Source organism: Triticum aestivum, chromosome 3D (genome assembly GCF_018294505.1).
Source record: "Triticum aestivum cultivar Chinese Spring chromosome 3D, IWGSC CS RefSeq v2.1, whole genome shotgun sequence".
NCBI lineage: Eukaryota > Viridiplantae > Streptophyta > Magnoliopsida > Poales > Poaceae > Triticum > Triticum aestivum.
This window is the reverse complement of record NC_057802.1, coordinates 277,862,043-277,878,465: the sequence shown is the minus strand read 5'-3', so window position 1 is coordinate 277,878,465 and position 16,423 is coordinate 277,862,043. Positions and strand designations below refer to the sequence as shown.

At 43.5% G+C, this 16,423-nt stretch overlaps 2 long non-coding RNA genes across 2 annotated transcripts; one reads left to right on the top strand and one right to left on the bottom strand.

Annotated features, from left to right (window-relative positions):
- Nucleotides 1-2,524: 2,524 nt before the first annotated feature.
- Nucleotides 2,525-5,986, top strand: LOC123078412 (uncharacterized). The gene is made up of 2 exons (XR_006437442.1): nt 2,525-3,408; nt 3,487-5,986. It is a non-coding gene; the product is annotated as an uncharacterized lncRNA (long non-coding RNA).
- On the bottom strand, nt 5,476-6,971 carry LOC123078411 (uncharacterized). The gene is made up of 3 exons (XR_006437441.1): nt 6,552-6,971; nt 6,277-6,436; nt 5,476-5,896 (listed from the first exon to the last, which is right to left on the bottom strand). It is a non-coding gene; the product is annotated as an uncharacterized lncRNA (long non-coding RNA).
- Between the last annotated feature and the right edge of the window lie 9,452 nt (nt 6,972-16,423).

Here is a 16,423-nt window from a genome sequence, read left to right as displayed (position 1 = left end):
TTGCCCGAGATTCGATTGTCGGTATCACTATACCTAGTTCAATCTCGTTACCGGCAAGTCTCTTTACTCGTTCCGTAATGCATCATCCCGCAACTAACTTATTAGTCACATTGCTTGCAAGGCTTATTGTGATGTGCATTACCGAGAGGGCCCAGAGATACCTCTCCGACAATCGGAGTGACAAATCCTATCTTGATCTATGCCAACTCAACAAACACCATCGGAGACACCTGTAGAGCATCTTTATAATCACCCAGTTATGTTATGACGTTTGATAGCACACTAAGTGTTCCTCCGGTATTCAGGAGTTGCATAATCTCATAGTCAAAGGAACATGTATAAGTCATGATGAAAGCAATAGCAACAAACTAAACGATCATAGTGCTAAGCTAATGGATGGGTCTTGTGCATCAAATCATTCTCTAATGATGTGAACCCGTTCATCAAATGACAACACATGTCTATGGCTAGGAAACATAACCATCTTTGATAAACAAGCTAGTCAAGTAGAGGCATACTAGGGACACTCTATTTGTTTATGTATTCACACGTGTACTAAGTTTCCGGTTAATACAATTCTAGCATTAATAATAAACATTTATCATGATATAAGGAAATGTAAATAACAACTTTATTATTGCCTCTAGGGCACATTTCCTTCAGGTGCTTACGCGGACAACCCGGGCGCGTGCCACTCAACTGTGACGTCTGTAGAGCTTTCGGGAGAATCGTATGACGCCGAGTGCCCATACTTATTCCCGCATGGTGGTTAGTGCAAAAAGTCCAGAGGCCTGCTCAGTTCACATATCCAAACCTGTTAGTGTATTCGAAGCTCGCAGAAACGATCATTGATCCTATCGCCCCGTCTCGCGGACTTACGACAAGGGCCAGGCCCATCCCTCTATAGGGCGGTCTGCCTACCCCGTCGTGCCACGTCATTATCTCGCGGGTACCCTCATGGTCAACCCGACTTCCATAACTCTCGCGGGTACCCCTTGAGTCAACTCGACTTCAACAAAGGACTGAGGTGAAGGTCAAGGTATCCGTGTGTCCATAACATCGAGGGGGAATATGAGGAATCAACCTCAATGGATTCTACTCGATGTCACCATCATGGTGACCTTGGAGGAATCACCCTCGAAGGTTCACACTTGAGGTGTTGCACGATAGAGTCATCATCGGGAGTGGTGAACGAGGAATCGCCGTCTGTAATCCATGACCGATTAGTTACACTACAGATATATCATCAGGAGTGCAATACGAGGTATCACCCTCGGCACTCGATAGTAGCTCTGCATAGTCGTACAACTAAGGGAGGGGTGTCGGTGATGTGTCGGTCTCTGCACGTCGATCACATTGAGCGAGTCATCACTAGCAAAGCGGGGCAACAAGGAAAAGGGTGAGGGGTCACTGATGGATGAAAATCAACCTAGACTAAGCATATAGAAGAACATGTAAAGTAACAATAGCAGGTTACAAAAGCAGGCTATGCATCAGAATAGGAGTTATCGAACAACAGTAGAAAAATCTAATGCAAGCATGAGAGAGAAAGAATGGGCGATATAGGAATGATCAAGGGGGGTTTGCTTGCCTGGAAGCTTTGCTGAAAGGGGCTAGTCGTCAGGAGTGTAGTCAAACTCGGGGGCATCGTCAGTCTCGGGGTCTATCCACTGGCGCGCGTCGGTGGTATACAAATGGTTTTTAACCCCTTTCCGTGACGACATTTGGAACCGTCGTCAAGTGAATGTGGGCGATAGGGGGTCCTTCCCACCCGACCCAGAAACCGTCGGGGATAGGCCCTCCTGGCACAAAGGCTGAGGCAAAATGAGCTCGTGTGCGATCGGGCGAGGCATCGAAACCCAATCGTTTCCGTTCGTATGTACATCCCACACGGTGAATCCTAGAAAATATTTCCGTTCGTATGTATATCACACACAGTCAATCCAAGGAATACGTTTCCGTTCTTATGTACATCCCACACAGTCAATCCAGGGAAAACATTTCCGTTCGTATGTACATCTCATACAGTTTTATGTATAGGCTCGTGTATGAAAGGTATAACTATCACACACCCTCTGCCTTGGTTAACCGTTTGCTTTTATCAACTACACATGATTTGATGAAGAAAACTGTGTGGCATTGGGCTATCCATCACAAGCGCTTTTACTGCTAGAACCGTTTGCAAAGTTCCATGACCCATTTAGCAGGTTTATTAGTTTACAATTGATAATTCCAGTATCACGCAAATTCACATTTCATATCGAACAGTTGTTTGCCAATTTCATATCAGGCACATAAATCTCCACTCCTAATGTCTGAGTTGATTGAATAGTATGATTTATTTCCGTCCCACCATTTTCAACCGTTTTTTTCACTGGTTTTTTTTCGTCTCCCCTCCCACCACCACTCTCCACGTTGGGTTATTTTTCTCTTCATTTTTTTAACAAAGCAGCACTTTCCAAACGTATAAAAAATCACGGACTAAACTTTCCTAATTTATCCAAATTAATCGATCTCTCTTATTAATGCAATTTATTTTAGGAAACAAATAAAAGATTTTCTGAAAACAAATAAACCTCATCAGAAAGCATTTATGTACCTGTTTAATTTGTTATCTGTTTTGTGATTTTTTGTCGTTTTTTTCGTCACGCCAACACCCTTGTCCACGGGTTGTTTCATCCTGTTTCGCAAGCGAACGGTTCCGCTCAGAGGCAGCCCGCTCGGAAGCTAGGTTTGTGCGCCCCCGCGGTCTTCCTGGTCGATGCCGACTTCCCGCGGGGCGCCGTCTTCTGGAAGATGATGACCTACCGCGACTTCGTTGGCCGCACCCATCCCGGTCTCCCAATCAATCAGTAATTGACCTCGCCAGCGGAAACTTTCCTAATTACCAGCAGAAAACGCCCGTCTCCTAATCCCCAACCCCACTATTTTCTCCCTTCCAAACCCTAGAGCTCCGACGGGGCACTGATCCGGCAGCCCTAGAGAAGATTATGCCTCAGGAGGGCTCCGATCTGATGGCTCCTTCACCGTCGTCTTCGCCGGCGGATGGGGCATGCCTCATGCGACTGTGTGGTGGGTGGTTGTGGTTGTCCGAGATGAGGAGGCGACGGCAGAGGTCGAGGAGAAGGAGAGGTACGTCCGTGCTAGGTAGCGTATGAATGTTGATCGCCGGAATGCCCACGCCGACGGACGCCACCGCACTCACCGGCAGGGTCAACCCCTCCGTTTACTCCATCGCTGCCATGCTCTGTGTCTTTTCGTGCCCGACTATGCAGGTCGCCACCACCACAATCACCGTCCCAGTAGATGGACGAAGACTGACAGATCTGGGGCGATGGATGGAGAAGCTGGACGTCCATGGTGACAACAACACCGGTTCCCATGCAGGAGTGAAAAGCAGGTGATAAGGTAATGGGTTATCGTGCTCATGTGACTTCTTCCCCATGTGATCCCTGCTCCTCGCTGATTTGTTTCTGGCCGTGCAAGGGCCGGCGGTTGCTGAGAGTGGTGGGAATCACAACAACGCCGTCGAGGTTGAGGAACTAGGAGAGCAAGACACGGCTAGGCAATCGATGTGAGGTCAAGGTATACGAGCGTTGATTTTCTTGGTACGCATGACAAAGAAGCAATTTTCTCACACTTTCGTCAAGATACAAAGCTATAGTAGTCTGTTACTATGTTTCTAAGTATCTTGAACTTCTCCTTGCCGCGGATGCATTGGATATTTTATACTCCCTCCGTTCCAAAATAGATGACCCAGCTTTCTAAGTTGGGTCATCTATTTTCGAACGGAGGGAGTACTTAATTAGTCCGCCTAATTAAGTTCTGGGCATGTCTTAATTTTTCTCAAGCAACCTGTTCTACTACTCCAAGAACTGCAATTTTAAGCAATTTTAATTAACCCTTTGCATTCAAGAAAAAGGTCACTGAGTTGCTATCTAAAGCTATGTCAAATTAATATGTTGTGAGATGTTCAAATTCCTTTCATAGAAAATAATGTAGGCCTGACACTCGAGTGCCTATTTTAGGGACACTTACAGTTTGCACCAAGCCATGAGGGAGTTCCACAGCGCTCCTGGCATCCAATTTGGCTTGCTCTTATGTATGAATTCTTAGTATTTTTACCTCTTTAACTAACAGAACCGCGCTATGTTTGTTGGGAATGTACATTGTGGGCACACCAATTCTCAGTTCTTGGGGTGCTTGTATCAGGGATATATCATTACAGAAGATATGGAGGAAGCATGCCACTCTAAAGCACAAGGTCCATTAATATTTTCTTGATTGTTCACCGTACATTCTTGTGTTTTCTATATCTCTTGTCAAAAATATTCTACCTATTTAATATTTACTACCTACACCTGGTGATACAATTTCTTATTTTTGTTGGCTGATGTGGGTAAGCAGAATACCATGGTTTTTGAGTCGCTGATTAGTCGCTGTATAGTCGCCGACTAATCGCCAAGTCGTTTTCCAAAAATCAGGGCGACTCGCGACTATACAGCGACTTATGGCGACTATATAGCGACTTTCGTCGACTATACGCCGAGCCGCAGGGCTCGCGGCGACTCAAAAACCTTGCAGAATACATTATGTAAGTGCAATACATTACTGGCACCCACATTCAAACCACACCTCCCCTTTCCTCCACTTCCTATTGTTACAAATCTAGATTGTACGCCAGCCCGGGCGATGATGGGTGATGGAGGAATAAAATAGAGGCATGGATGATGGAGGTGCGTGAGGTTTGCATCAAGCAGGCAATTGGTGGCTGCGCGGAACTGTACGTATATATATACATGGTACATGAAATTTGTGCCACAAATGAATGAAAATGTCAATTTTGAAAATATAATATGCATGCATGAATGATGATTGTTCAAGGTAGCTAATTACAATTTGGAATCTATATAACTCAGTGTGGCTATGCAAATTTTAGATGGAGTTAGTGGTTTGTTACTTATTGGAGTAGCAAATTCCAGTTACCCAGTAGAGTGTAAGTGGAATCTGAAATGAATTGTAAAATCTGCTTTGTGTGCTTCTCCTAAAGAGAGAAAATGGCCAAAGAGATAATCTGAGAGATAATGCTATCTTGGTTCTATGGAAGGCTTATCTTGGTTCTATGGAAGTTTTAATCACCACCATTGACTCACTTAAGGTGTGTATACTGAAGTAGACCCCTTATAAATAGTATTCATCCAAGATGCTGTTGTATATGTATCTTCATAGAGATGTAGATGCATAGGTAGTTCAATAGTGCACATGTTCATTGACAGGGGTGTAGATGTAGTATACAATAGAGGTTACATTGACAAGTTGGTCCATGATGCTCCCAGGAAAAAAAAATATGATATATTGTTTTACACTATCATCCATAGTGAATCTTTTATTTTATTTGTTTGTTTGCAATGCTGAATATTTGGGGAACACACATTGAGGTGTAAGATATAGAGTTTAGCCTACAGATTCACCGAATCAGCTTGAACATTGTTACCATGCTTCATACGATTTGGTAATGATTTCAAAACATGGAATGGGGCAAATAAAGCTGAAACCTTGTACTGTTCCTGACAGAAAAAATAGTTACCGTAGAGAGGTTTCATACTGACATTGTTTCTTACCAACTAATGTTGCATTACTCCGGCCATGATTACAGCAGCTAAGTACCCCATGATTACAGCAGTAAACATTGATAGGAGTACAAGCATTGGAGGAGTACTCAGTACTCACCATGTTCGAGGAAGTCGTGGTGGTGGTGGTGGTGGTCGAGGAAGTCGTAGGTGACGGCGGCATCATCACGGAGCATGCACCATCTTCTCCTCGATTTGAACTGTAGTACTCCATGTACTCCCACTTGTAAACTTTTTGAAATGCAGATCCACTCCAAGAATGTGCTCTGAAATGGAGTACCGTGGAGTATACTCTAAAAATCAGTTTGGTTTGAGCCCAGTAGATCAATCAAAGTACTCTGGCATGATAAAAAGAATACTACAGCAGAATCAGTTTGGTTTGAGCCAAGCAAGAGTACTAAATCCTAACAAAAAGAATACTACAGCACGATAAACATGATTTCAGAGATATTTATTTCAGTACATACAATCCATTGATAAACATGATTTTTAGATTTGTTGATTTAAGTTAAACTACAACATTTACTCCAAACAAATATTCTAAGAAACAATACAAGTACTCCTACGGTATTGAAAGTACTCTTGACTGAAAGTGTACTCCGGTGAGTACCGAATTTACTGAATTCAGAGGCATCAAAATGCTCACATCCAAGTTTAGTGAGCTACACATGGAGTAGTGCAACTGAGTGGTCTTTGCCATGCCCGAATCGATGAGAGGTAGTGGCAGCAGCAGCCGCATCGTTCAGGAGCAACAACAGCCTTTCCAATCTACTCCTGCGGTAGAGCAGTTCTTGGCCACAGTACATCTGGATCCATATTCCATCCATAGCAACAATCACAATCAGCTCCAGAATCCTTGCCTTCCCACGAATCCTAGGCTCCATAGATTGGAAAGGTGTGGGGAAAATTAAGGATGCAAACCTGGCAGGTCGAGCGTGGGGAGCTCGACTTCCGGGGTGACCTGGGAGCAGGTGACGGCGAACACGTAACAGCGACGGAATACCAGCAGCGTCCAAGATGGCGCTCCTCCTTGCAGGTCGATGGCGACGAGGAGCGCTAGCGTCCGTCGCCGCCGTCGTCGAGCAGGACAAGGCCGCCGTGCACACGTTCCTCACGCTCCTACTCGACCTCGCTAAAACAACCAACTTTGGCTCGAGCGTGGCGGAGAGGATGCGGGCGAGAGGGAGAGGCAGCGCGGACGAGAAGGCGAGGCGGCAACGCCTGAGGAGAAGGGCGGCGACGTGGCTGAGTCACCGACGCAGGTGAGGGGGGATGTGTGTCACCGCTGCGGGCAAGGCATTTGGGGGAGTGGTGAGCGAGGGGAATGAGCGTGAAGAGGCGACTGAGTGGCTGAGTGAGTGAGTGAGTGAGGGGCAAAACTAGAAACCACAAAAATTTGGTAACGTTTCGAAAAATGTACTACAAAACCATCAACATTCAAAATACAAGCATTTATTTTTGTTATCACTATATTCAAAATAACACTAATTTAGGAAATTGCAGGGTTATGTCTGGCAGTTATGTTTTTTATGCTTTGGTGGAATGGTAAAAAATTAGTTTGTCCAATTAGCACCATGAGTATTCTCCGTTGCACATTTTAAGACCTTTGACTTAAAGTATTCTCCATTACACGTTACTTGTGTAAGATGTGTAAAAGCCTAGGAAGAAGTTTTTATTATACTTCTCAAATATCGTGAGAATGAAATTAAAGACAACATTCCTAATATTGTGCGAGAATTTCTTAATCACTAGATATTAATTTGTAATAGAATTTTAGTTGGATCATCGCTCTATATGTATACATTGTTAATTTATCTTTTTTATGAATTTACATTGCAAGTGAATTGGATGTCAATACATACCCGATTTTGCCCATATTATCTTGTCTCTACATGTGAAATTTGACATGTGTTATGTTTACATAATTCCAGCAAAATATTTTCATAACATGTGGCAAGGCACCGACATTCCCATGCTATCTTATCTCTACATGTGAAATTAAACATGCATTTTATGTTTATACAACTCAACAAAAATATTTCAAAAGCCCGTGGCAACGCACGAGCATTCTACTAGTATATTTTAACATCACAGTACGATAGCTATCTGAAAACAGCACAGTACAACATATAGCTAGTTCAACTTCATAAAAACAATATTAGAACAATATATACATTTCCCTAATCGAGATCATCCAGGCACGTATTATCCACCTCTGCTTTCAGTTCAGTAAGAACCCGTTTTGCACTGTCCAACTGGGAAAGTGCCTCCTCCTTCGCCAACACCATCTTAGCAAAGTCTGATTTAAAAAAATCTGAGCTCATTCTCCACCTTCCTCTTTTTATCCCGCATCTTCAAATATTCTTCAGCGTTGACAACATTTTCTCTAAGCCTACCTTTGTACTCTTCCTCATACATACTCCAGAGCTTTGCTAGGCACATCTTCAAAGACTGTGGCCACTCTTGATTAACCCACTCCAAGTAAGAACACTTTCGTTCATCCTATAATATTTAAAACTAGATCAGTAACAATTGTAGGGGAAATGGGTTTATAGCAACATAGAAAATCACCAATACTTATTTTGAAAAGCTGAAGAAATAGGTTAATTATGACATATCTTCTCAAAAAGATCAATGTGCAAATGAATTAATTGCTACTGAGACAACAACCAAATTATGAAACATCAGAAGCTATAATTAACTATAACAACGTTACAAGTTCTTACTCATGTACTATAAATAACAAATTGAACATTTTATGAGGAAGGTAAATATAACTGCAACAACATAGCGACAGTGTTTGGATGACAGCAAATTGATACTAACAGGTGTGTACATGCACAAATTTAGTAACATGGAACTAATAGCACTAAGGCCGTCCACTATGTATGCCAAAACCAGTGTAAAGAAAACGGTTTCTACATCTCGCACCGGTACCTGCTACCTCTTGAGCATGCGTTGGTTTTTCCTTGAAGAGGAAATGGTGATGCAGCAAAGTAGCGTAAATATTTCTCTCGGTTTTTGAGAACCAAGGTATCAATCCAGTAGGAGACTACACGCAAATCCCTCGTACCTGCACAAACAATTAAGAACCTTGCAACCAACGCGATAAAGGGGTTGTCAATCCCTTCACGGCCACTTGCAAAAATGAGATCTGATAGAGATAATAAGATAAATATTTTTGGTATTTTTATGGTATAGATTGGAAAGTAAAGATTGCAAAATAAAATAGATCGAAAACTTATATGATGGAAAATAGACCCAGGGGCCATAGGTTTCACTAGTGGCTTCTCTCAAGATAGCAAATTCTACGGTGGGTGAACAAATTACTGTCGAGCAATTGATAGAAAAGTGCATAGTTATGAGAATATCTAGGCATGATCATGTATATAGGCATCACGTCCGCGACAAGTAGACCGAAACGATTCTGCATCTACTACTATTACTCCACACATCGACCGCTATCCAGCATGCATCTAGAGTATTAAGTTCATAAGAACAGAGTAACGCATTAGGCAAGATGACATGATGTAGAGGGATAAACTCAAGCAATATGATATAAACCCCATCTTTTTATCCTCGATGGCAACAATACAATACAACACGTGCCTTGCTGCCCCTGCTGTCACTGGGAAAGGACACCACAATATTGAACCCAAAGCTAAGCACTTCTCCCATTGCAAGAAAGATCAATCTAGTAGGCCAAACCAAACTGATAATTCGAAGAGACTTGCAACGATATCAAATCATACATATAAGAATTCAGAGAAGAATCAAATATTGTTCATAGATAATCTTGATCATAAACCCCCAATTCATCGGATCTCGACAAACACACCGCAAAAAAGTATTACATCGAATAGATCTCCAAGAGAATCGAGGAGAACTTTGTATTGAGATACAAAGAGAAAGAAGAAGCCATCTAGCTAATAACTATGGACCCGAAGGTCTGTGGTAAACTACTCACACATCATCGGAGAGGCTACGGTGTTGATGTAGAAGCCCTCTGTGATCGATTCCCCCTCCGGCGGAGCGCCGGAAAAGGCCCCAAGATGGGATCTCACGGGTACAGAAGGTTGCGGCGGTTGAAATAGGGTTTCGTGGTGCTCCTGGATGTTTTCAGGGTATAAGAGTATATATAGGCGAAGGAAGTAGGTCGATGGAGCCACGAGGGTGGGGGGCGCGCCTACCCCCCTGGGCGCACCCTCCTACCTCGTGGCCGCCTCGTTGCTTCCTTGACGTCCACTCCAAGTCTCCTGGATTGCGTTTGTTCCAAAAATGATCCTCGCAAAGGTTTCATTCCGTTTGGACTCCGTTTGATATTCCTTTTTTGCGGAACACTGAAATAGGCAAAAAACAGCAATTTGCACTGGGCCTCCGGTTAGTAGGTTAGTCCCAAAAATAATATAAAAGTGCATAATAAAGCACATTAAACATCCAAAACAGATAATATAATAGCATGGAACAATCAAAAATTATAGATACATTGGAGACGTATCAAGTATCCCCAAGCTTAATTCCTGCTCGTCCTCGAGTAGGTAAATGATAAAAACAGAATTTTTGATGTGGAATGCTGCCTAGCATAATTTTCAATGTAATTTTCTTTATTGTGGCATGAATGTTCAGATCCGAAAGATTGAAGACAAAAGTTTAGTATTGACATAAAAACAATAATACTTCAAGCATACTAACAAAGCAATCATGTCTTCTCAAAATAACATGGCCAAAGAAAGTTATCCCTACAAAATCATACAGTCTGGCTATGGTCTATCTTCATCACACAAAATATTTAAATCATGCACAACCCCGATGCAAGCCAAGCAATTATTTCATACTTTTGATGTTCTCAAACTTTTTCAATCTTCACGCAATACATGAGCGTGAGCCATGGACATAGCACTATATGTGGAATAGAACGGTGGTTGTGGAGAAGACAAAAAGAAGAAGATAGTCTCACATCAACTAGGCGTATCAACAGGCTATGGAGATGCCCATCAATAGATATCAATGTGAGTGAGTAGGGATTGCCATGCAACGGATGCACTAGAGCTATAAGTGTATGAAAGCTCAACAAAAGAAACTAAGTGGGTGTGCATCCAACTCGCTTGCTCACGAAGACCTAGGGCATTTTGAGGAAGCCCATCATTGGAATATACAAGCCAAGTTCTATAATGTAAAATTCCCACTAGTATATGAAGGTGATAACATAGGAGACTCTCTATCATGAAGATCATGGTGCTACTTTGAAGCACAAGTGTGGTAAAAGGATAGTAACATTGTCCCTTCTCTCTTTTTCTCTCATTTTTTCTTTTTTTTTTGTTTGGGCCTTTTTCTCTTTTTTATGGCCTCTTTTCTTTCTCTTTTTTTATTTTTAGTCCGGAGTCTCATCCCGACTTGTGGGGGAATCATAGTCTCCATCATCCTTTCCTCACTTGGGACAATGCTCTAATGATGATCATCACACTTTTATTTACTTACAACTCAAGAATTACAACTCAATACTTAGAACAAAATATGACTCTATGTGAATGCCTCCGGCGGTGTACCGGGATATGTAATGAATCAAGAGTGACATGTATGAAAATCATGAACGGTGGCTTTGCCACAAATACGATGTCAACTACATGATCATGCAAAGCGATATGACAATGATGGAGCGTGTCATAATAAACAGAACGGTGGAAAGTTGCATGGCAATATATCTCGGAATGGCTATGGAAATGCCATAATAGGTAGGTATGGTGGCTGTTTTGAGGAAGGTATATGATGGGTGTATGATACTGGCGAAAGGTGCGCGGTGTTAGAGAGGCTAGCAATGGTGGAAGGGTGAGAGTGCGTATAATCCATGGACTCAACATTAGTCATAAAGAACTCACATACTTATTGCAAAAATCTCTTAGTTATCGAAACAAAGTACTACGCGCATGCTCCTAGGGGGATAGATTGGTAGGAAAAGACCATCGCTCGTTCCCGACCGCCATCATAAGGAAGACAATAAATAAATAAATTATGCTCCATCTTCATCACATAATGGTTCACCATACATGCATGCTACGGGAATCACAAACTTTAACACAAGTATTTATCAAATTCATAACTACTCAACTAGCATGACTCTAATATCATCATCTTCATATCTCAAAACAATCATAAAGAATCAAACTTCTCATAGTATTCAATGCACTTTATATGATAGTTTTTATTATACCTATCTTGGATGCTCACCACATTAGGACTAATTTTGTAACAAGCGCAAATTACCATGCTGTTCTAAAAGACTCTCAAAATAATATAAGTGAAGCATGAAAGATCAATAATTTCTATAAAATAAACCACCACCGTGCTCTAAAAGATATAAGCGAAGCACTAGAGCAAAATTATCTAGCTCAAAAGATATAAGTGAAGCACATAGAGTATTATAATAAATTCCGATTCATGTGTGTCTCTCCAAAAGGTGTGTACAGCAAGGATGATTGTGGCAAACTAAAAAGCAAAGACTCAAATCATAGAAGACGCTCCAAGCAAAACACATATCATCTGGTGAATAAAAATATAGCATCAAGTAAAGTTACCGATAGATGAAGACGAAAGAGGGGATGCCTTCCGGGGCATCCCCAAGCTTAGGCTTTTGGCTATCCTTGAATTTTACCTTGGGGTGCCTTGGGCATCCCCAAGCTTAGGCTCTTGCTATTGGAAATATGCCCTAGAGGCAATAATAAAATGGTTATTATTGTATTTCCTTGTTCATGATAATTGTCTATTGTTCATGCTATAATTGTATTAACTGGAAACCGTATACATGTGTGAATACATAGACCACAACATGTCCCTAGTAAGCCTCTAGTTGACTAGCTCGTTGATCAATAGATGGTTATGGTTTCCTAACCATGGACATTGGATGTCATTGATAACGGGATCACATCATTAGGAGAATGATGTGATGGACAAGACCCAATCCTAAGCATAGCACAAGATCGTGTAGTTTGTTTGCTAAGAGCTTTTCTAATGTCAAGTATCATTTCCTTAGACCATGAGATTGTGCAACTCACGGATACCGCAGGAATGCTTTGGGTTACCAAACGTCACAACGTAACTGGGTGGCTATAAAGGTGCACTACAGGTATCTCCGAAAGTGTCTGTTGGGTTGGCACGAATCGAGACTGGGATTTGTCACTCCGTATGACGAAGAGGTATCTCTGGGCCCACTCGGTAATGCATCATCATAATGAGCTCAATGTGACTAATGAGTTAGCCATGGGATCATGCGTTACGGAACGAGTAAAGAGACTTGCCGGTAACGAGATTGAACGAGGTATTGGGATACCGACGATCGAATCTCGGGCAAGTAACATACCGATAGACAAAGGGAATTGTATACGGGATTGATTGAATCCCCGACATCGTGGTTCATCCAATGAGATCATCGTGGAACATGGGGGAGCCAATATGGGTATCCAGATCCCGCTATTGGTTATTGGCCGGAGAACGTCTCGGTCATGTCTGCATGGTTCCCGAACCCGTAGGGTCTACACACTTAAGGTTCGGTGACGCTAGAGTTGTTATGGGAAATAGTATGTGGTTACCGAAGGTTGTTCGGAGTCCCGGATGAGATGCCGGACGTCACGAGGAGTTCCGGAATGGTCCGGAGATGAAGATGTATATATGGGAAGTCCTTATTCGGTCGCCGGAAGTGTTCGGGGGTATATCGGTATTGTACCGGGACCACCGAAAGGGTTCCGGGGGTCCACCGGGAGGGTCCACCTGCCCCGGAGGGCCCTATGGGCTGAATATAGAGGGGAACCAGCCCCTAGGTGGGCTGGGTGCCAAACCCCCCTAGGGCCCATGCGCCTAGGGTTGGGGGGAACCCTAAAGGGGGCGCCCCCCTTGGCTTGGGGGGCAAGCCTCCCCCCTTGGCCGCCGCCCACCTCTAGATCCATCTGGAGGGGGCCGACCCCCCTCTCCCTTGCCCCTATAAATAGAGGGGGGTGGGGTGGGAGGGCAGCCGCACCACATCCCTGGCGCTGCCCTCTCCTCCTCCAACTCCTCCTCCTCCTCCGTAGTGCTTAGCGAAGCTCTGCCGGAGAACCACGAGCTCCATCGCCACCATGCCGTCGTGCTGCTGGAGTTCTCCCTCAATTTATCCTCTCCCAAGAAGGAGGAGACGTCCCCGGGCTGTACGTGTGTTGAACGCGGAGGCGCCGTCCGTTCGGCGCTAGATCGTATCTTCCGCGATTTGAATCGCCGCGAGTATGACTCCATCAACCGCGTTCTTGTAACGCTTCCGCTTAGCGATCTTCAAGGGTATGAAGATGCACTCCCTCTCTCTCGTTGCTAGCATCTCCTAGATTGATCTTGGTGACACGTAGGAAAATTTTGAATTATTGCTACGTTCCCCAACAGTGGCATCATGAGATAGGTCTATGCGTAGATTCTATGCACGAGTAGAACACAAAGTAGTTGTGGGCTGTGATTTGTTCAATTTGCTTGCCGTTACTAGTCTTATCTTGATTCGGCAGCATTGTGGGATGAAGCGGCCCGGACCGACCTTACACGTACTCTTACGTGAGACAGGTTCCACCGACTGACATGCACTTGATGCATAAGGTGGCTACCGGGTGTCTGTCTCTCCCACTTTCACTACTAGGAAAAGGCCTACTAGTGGCGCACCAGTTTTGCCTACTAATGGCGCACTACTGGTGCGCCACTAGCACCACGCCACTAGTATTTTTTACTAATGGCGCACCAGTGGTGCGCCATTAGTATCTGGCGCACCACTGGTGCGCCATTAGTATAGGCCACGGTGCGCCATTAGTATAGGCCACTGGTGCGCCATTAGTATAGGCCACGGTGCGCCATTAGTATTTTTGAATTTTGAAGGCGGGAAAATAGTAGTGGCGCACCGTCTAACCCCCACCGTGCGCCATTGCTATTTTTGAATTTTGAATTTGGATCTGGATCGTGATTTTTTTGCCCATTTTTTGCTCATTTTTTTGCTCGTTTTTTGCACGATATTCTTTCAAATTTTGTTCCTGTTTTTGGATCTTGTACGTTCTTTTGCCGTGTTCTTTTGCCGGAGAGGAGTTCGCCGGAGAGGAGGAGGAGGAGGTCACCGGAGAGGAGGAGGAGGTCGCCGGAGAGGAGTTCACCGGAGCATCGGAGAGGAGGAAGGAGAAACCATAAGGGGATGGGAGGAGAGGAGGGAGGAGGAGCTCACCGGAGAGGAGGGAGGAGGAGCTCACCGGAGAGGAGGGAGGATAAACCGTGAGGGGAGGGGAGGGGAGGAGAGGAGGGAGGAGGAGGTCGCCGGAGAGGAGGAGGAGGTCGCCGGAGAGGAGGAGGAGGAGGGTAGTATGGTGGAGGAGAGAAGGGAAGATGGAGTGGAGGAGAGGAGGAGATGGAGTGGAGGAGAGGTGGAGTGGAGGAGAAGAATGAAGAGGTAAGGAGGAGAGGACCACGCCCAGCCATATATACGGCATAGTAATGGCGCACCGTGGGCAGGTGCGCCATTACTAACTTTTATTTTTATTTTTTTGATTTATTTTGAATTTTGAAGGCGGGAAGATACTAATGGCGCACCATGGGCAGGTGCGCCATTAGTAATTTATTTATTATTATTTTTTTACTTATTTTGAATTTTGAAGGCGGGAAGATAGTAATGGCGCACCATGGGCAGGTGCGTCATTAGTAAGTTTGAATTTTTTTGAATTTTTTTGCCTCTCCAGATCTTAAAAGCCCCGTATTTTTTTTGTTAGGTTTTTGAGGATTTTGAAAATGTTTAACGGGGTTCCCCGTGTTAAATTCGGATGTAACTTTTCGAGTAGATGATTTTTCATATAAAAAACTTTTTCATCCGAGTTCGTATGCAAAAGTTATGCCCATTTTACAAATTCTCGAGAGATTTTGCAAACAAAGTCGAAATTCATATCTGTAAATTTTCACAACAACTAGACCACATATCACATGGGAAACTTATTTTCTTTTATTTTTTTGACATTTCCATCATTTTTTTATTTTTTTTAAAACTAAAAAGGCGGTCGGGGGGGGGGGTGCATTCGGTGGAAGTGGTGGCCAAGTTACTAATGGCGCACCGTGGGAGTGGTGCGCCATTACTAGTAATGGCGCACCACTCCCACGGTGCGCCATTAGTAGTTTAAAATATAAAAAAAATTGAAAAAATTTTTGAAACATAATTACTAATGGCGCACCGTGGGAGTGGTGCGCCATTACTAGTTGAACTAGTAATGGCGCACCATCCCACGGTGCGCCATTAGTAGTTTTGAAAAAATTAATTTTTTTTACTAATGGCGCACCGTGGATGTGGTGCGCCATTAGTATTTGCACACTAATTGTGCACCAACTCATGGTGCGCCATTAGTATTTAGTAATGGTGCACCACATGTACAGTGAGCCATTAGTGTCCATATTGGCTATAGCTGTTTTTGTAGTAGTGTTTAGTCGGATCGGATTCGATGAAGAGGGTCCTTATGAATGGTAAATAGCATTTGACATATCATCGTTGTGGCTTTTGCGTAGGTAAGAAACGTTCTTGCTAGAAACCCATAGCAGCCACGTAAAACATGCAACAGCAATTAGATGACGTCTAACTTGTTTTTGCAGGGTATGCTATGTGATGTGATATGGCCAAAAGGATGTGATGAATTATATATATGTAATGTATGAGATTGATCATGTTCTTGTAATAGGAATCATGACTTGCATGTCGATGAGTATGACAACCGGCAGGAGCCATAGTTGTCTTAATTTATTGTATGACCTGCGTGTCAATGAAAAAT